This window comes from Mastomys coucha, unplaced genomic scaffold (genome assembly GCF_008632895.1).
Source record: "Mastomys coucha isolate ucsf_1 unplaced genomic scaffold, UCSF_Mcou_1 pScaffold18, whole genome shotgun sequence".
NCBI lineage: Eukaryota > Metazoa > Chordata > Mammalia > Rodentia > Muridae > Mastomys > Mastomys coucha.
In genome coordinates, this window is record NW_022196900.1 from 77,623,251 (window position 1) to 77,628,599 (window position 5,349).

Here is a 5,349-nt window from a genome sequence, read left to right on the forward strand (position 1 = left end):
TTGAAAAGGTGTACGCATTCTGTATGTGAAATCGTCTGTAGAGAGTTTCCACGTTCTTAAATGGCAATACATTCCAAAACTCGTACTGTAGATATGTACAGCAACCGCACTGGAAAGGGGGTAGTTTGGCCTGTGGTTTTACTTAAACTCCAGTTTCTACACTTGTATCTTGCAGTTGTCGGTATGGTATTCATCAGTGCAAAAGAAAAAAAAAAACTCAAACAAAAAAGAAAAAAAATCTACACAGGTCTAAAGCACAGAGTCTGTTATACAAAAGGAAAGAAATCGCTCAGTATTGGTGTGTGTGACCCTTGTTGTAAATCCCATCTGTACTGTGAATGAGACGTTTTTACAAGTATAATAATTGCCTTTATTACAGCTTGGGCTGGGTGTTCAGCCTGAAGATATTTTTTAAAAAAAAATAGCACGTTGGAATAAATTTGAAAATTCCCAACAGAGCCCTGTTGGCCTGGCTCATGGCTTTTCTTCCTCAATTTTAAATTTAGTTTTATGTATGTGTCTGTGTGAGTGTATGTTCAAAGTCAGGAGTGCCCACAGATTGTCTAAAGAGGATATCAGATCCCCTGAAGCTGGGGTTAAAGGCGTTTGTGAGCTGCCCAGTGTGGGTGCTGGGAATTGAACCTAGATCCTCTGGGAGAGCAGCAAATGCTCTTAACCGCTGAGCCAGCCTCAGCATGGCTCTTCTGGAGGACTACAGAATATGAGGATTAGGAGAACGCTGGATATCCTACGCATTCATTTTGTTGCACAGTGATCAGTGCATAAAAAGGAAATGACTAGCCTGGGACTCCCTTTCCCTCACATTCAGGCCTATAAAGAAAAGCCTCAGATCATCACCATGGTAGAGAAGCCTGACTTTATCCCTAGGATTACCACAGGAACATTTTTCCTGGCTTTAGACAACAGGAATGGATTCCCCAACAAATCTGGAACTCGGGAGTCTGAAATCTTCATCTATGGCCATGCCACCTTGAACATGCCCATCCTCATTGGTCCTTGAAGCTGAGTAGAATGGGGTCTGGTCAGTATTTGAGAGATATCTGAGGTCTGGATATTGCTGAGTTTGTCCTTCTGCTCTGAGGAGACATCCTCAGCTTCTGGTGGGTACAGACAAGTCATGGTGGTCCTGGCGTTTAGACATACCCAATCTCTTGACTCCTCCACACTTCTATGCTCCCTTCTCAACATGCCCACCAAGACCCTTAATTATAGCTGCTAAGACCCTTTTTCTAAGCAAGGAAACTCAGAAAGTCAGGAATTATGACATATGACCTCCATTGAGGGCCACTGTTGAACCAGCTATAAGATGGAACCTGAATCCAGATCATGACTGCCTGTGTGAGTGTGTGAAGGTCATCTGATCTCTCTGTGCCTGTTTGCTCATCTGGAAAATAAGAGATGATGCTCCAACTCTGAAGGCCATTATAAAGATTTAAAAAGATGGTACATGCAGAGAGGCCATAGATACCTTGAACACAGTAGGTCCTCTCCAGTTTATTCACAGATACTGGGGTAGCCAGGATGGCAAAAATGTGGTTTTCCATCTTCTGTATTCAACACAATGCCAGCGAAGGCTGCCATTGGGTACAGTGATGAGCCAGAGAGAGGCCCCCACCTACAGAGAGGTTCTGTCTGAGCTGGCTGTGGGCAGTCACTTTGCCACAGGCTCCCCTTCAGCAGTGGCAGAGAGCAAAAGGCTTTAGGCTACAAGGCATTGGAGAATCATGAAAGCTCTCCTAGAAAAGACCCAGTAAGAGCAAGGAAAGAAAAGAAGGCCAGTGACCAAGTGGAAGACCCTTGGGACAGGCCAGTGAGCCAAGTGGAGGGCCCTTGGGACATGTGCTAACCAGAAGTTCAGCTCTAAGGGCCTAAAAGGGTGGGTTTATTTGGGCAAAGAGGATCAACGCCAACTTACAGAAAAGATGGACTGGCACCATCCGCGGCATGTGATGGGCCCTTTGCAGACACACTGAGAGCTGGCTCGCAGAGAGTGGGGGTAGGTGGGTACTGAAGAACCTTGGAGATGAAGATGGAAAAGGATTCTTTGTCCTAGGCCCAGACACAGGCAGCTGGGCAGGAACAGGAGAGCTGTGGGATGGCCCTATTGACTCTGGGGATCAAATGTTGAACATTGTGGGTGGTGGAATAAGAGAGGCCTGGGTGGAGGAAGGAGGCTTGGGAGTCCAGAGAATGTGGGAGAAGGCAGCGTGTCTTAGTGACAGCCACAGAGAGTGTTTCCTGAGGAGTTTTCTCAAGCAACTGAGTAGAATCACCCCGAGGAAGCTGCAGACGAAGCCAAAGAGACTCGAGAAGACCTGAGGGAGCGTTGAGGGCAGGGAGAGAAAGTCCCCAGGAAAGAAGGAAAGGCGTCTCACAAGACCAGAGGGCTACAGTCACTGTCTGCTCTGCTCTTGATTCCTATAATGGCAGTCAGCCACCAGAACGTGCTCTCCGAAGCGTGGCTCCGGCTAGCCCACAGCAAAGTCACAGTGAGTGGGGAAGAGAGGAGGAGAAGCTATGGGCCATCGGGTGAGGATGGAGCCAGCCTGGTGGGTGGTGGGAGGGAGGATCTGTTAGTTAGCGCTCTAGTGCTATGACGAACAGCACCATGGCCTGTGGTGGGTGATGGGAAGGAGGATCAGTTAGTTAGCTCTCTAGCGCTGTGACAAACAGCACCATGGCCTGAGGCGGCCTGGAGAGGAAAGGGTTTATTTCATCTTTTGGCTTGTAGTCCACCATGAAGGGCAGTTAGGGCAGGAACCCTGAGGCAAGAACTGAAGCAGAGACCATGGAAGAGTGCTGCCTATTGCCTTGTTTCCCCACAGCCATCTCAGCTTGCCCCCTTCTACCTCCTGCCCAAGGCTCACACCACCGCAGTAGGCTAGGCCTTCCCAAATCAGTACCTCATGGACTTGCCTGCAGGGCAATCTATTCTAGGCATTTTCTTAATTGAGAGTCCCTCTGCCCACATGAGTATCTTGTGTTGAGCTGAAAAACAAACACGAACAAATAAACAAACAAAAAAACTAAGCAGACAAAAGCCAGGGTCACACAATAGTTGTTAGAATGCAGAAAAGATGGGCTGTGGTCTGCCTTTAGCTTCTGTTTTGGGGTAAGACCTCCGTGAATGGAGCCTGTGGACCACAGATGCTGAAGAGGCAGAGGCCAGGATGTGAGCATCCGGTGGTGGTAGTGCAGGTGGCAAATGAGGATCTTCTCTAATGATAGCAGGGCTGGGGGTGGAGATCAGGTCTAGGAGCCAGGGTATACCAGTCAGGACAGGCTCCAAAGTGCTGCTGGAACAAACATGTCTGGCATCTGTAGCTAAAGGCAGCAAACGTCTCTTCCTCCCATCACTGTACATTCAGTGGACATCAGCAGAGGAGGTCTGCTCACGCCAGCGACTTGGCAGACCCAGACACTCACTAGCAGCTGGCACAGGAGATGGCCGCTCCATTGCTGTGTTCCCATGATCCTCAGAAGCAGAGAAAAAGATAGTGTTGGCCTGGGCAACAAATATCCTGTCGTAGACAGTCTTCATTATCGACTTGCCTGAATTTAGAATCACCTGGGAGGTTGGTGTGGTACATGTGAGGTGTGTCTATGAGGTGTTTCCAAAGACTGGTCACTGAGAGGGAACTTCCTCTACATATGAGTGCCATTCCATGGCCCAGACAGAATCAAGGTAGGGGAAGATGAGGCTGGGGGAAGATTGGCATTCCCTTTTTATACTGTCTTCTGGTCCATGATGTGAAGCATACTGTTCAACTACACCTTTCCTGCCACAGTGGACTGAGCCCAGCAACACCAGGGGCCAAAATAAACCTATCATCCCTTGACTGATAACAGGTATTCCATCACATGGACACAGAAGTAACTCAAACACATCCCTACTCATCACTGGTAAGAACCAGCCACACAGCCAGGTCTTAGGGAGAACAGGGGTGCTGGGAAACAGCCTCCGGGTCATACAAGGTTAGGACTTCCCAGAGCCAAAGGGACAGAGGTCCATGATGGGGTGGGGAGAGGACAGGGACAGTGGTGTCACCCTCAGAGGGGATGCACTTTTACAGGAAGCTAGGGTGGGGGTGACCCCAAGGAAAGCATGGGAAGCCGAGAGAGTATCCCATGCTGAAGTCATAGTATGCAAGGGTATGGAATGCTAATGGAGCTTGGATGATACCCTAAGAGAAGGGCAGAAAGTGGGGGCAAATAGAATGTCAGCACTCGTCCAAGGCAGCAGAAGAGGAGCCCTGCCCAGAAGAGGATGCAACAGGCTCTGTGTCCAGAATTCTGCAGACTCAGCCTGTAGTGCTGACACCTGCCCAACATGGTGAGTTCAGGTGCAATTCTTAGACAACAGCCAAAGATGAAGACCAACGCTCACCCTAGTAGAGTGGCACTTGCCTGTAATCCCAGCCCTCATGAGGCCAAGGCGGGAAGATCTCAAGGCAGAAGGCAGCCCAGGCTACCGTGAGAGCCTCTTGCTATGGCTGGCTCTGGTGCGGCCTTTCAAGGAACCCGTGTTCCTCCCCTTATCCTACCACTCCTCTCTGGCTCTGTGGTAGTGCTGGGTGTCAGCCTGCACAGATGCCTCTGTTTGGAGTCCAGTTGCGGCTCTCTCCAGAAGGCTCTGTGAAATTCACATCAGTTGCCGCCATCTCCTGCCTGCCACTGGCCCAGTGCCAAAGCAGACAGACACTAGCATGCTGCTGGCTTCCGGGTCTTTGCACGGGTCAAGAGCTGGACCTCTTTGAGAAGTGAATGGGGGCAGATTGTGTATTTATGAAAGGTGAAGACAGCATCTAAGATCACACTCTCACAAGTGCTAGGGCCACAATCCTGTCACATCTGTTCCAGCATCCCCAGAGAGCAAAGGCTGACATCTTGCCCAAGTTCTGCTGGGTCTCCATCCAGAGGGGGTGAAGTCCACAGACCTGGGAGGTCTTACCATCATTCCTAAGACTATAGCCATTCTGGGATCAGGCTTAAAGTCTTTGGGGAACAGGCCATTGCAGGCAGGATAGCCTCTGGAAGACAGTAGTAAGAGCCTGAAGATCCTGCAGCCTGGGTCTTCATTATGCAGAGCTCAGCATTGGCGATGTCCTGAATCCCTGGGAGAAGGACATTTATGACACTATTATCTTTTACATGATAGGAAGCCTGGGCTCTGATACATGATCTCCATATTTGATTAGCTGCCCATAGAGAGTCTGGGCCTCTGTAGCCCTGGGATCTCTGTTGGGGCTGGGGTACAGCTCAAATATCCTGTACTCCTGTCACGACCTTATCTACATTAGGAAGGTGCAAGTACTGATTCCCTCTTCC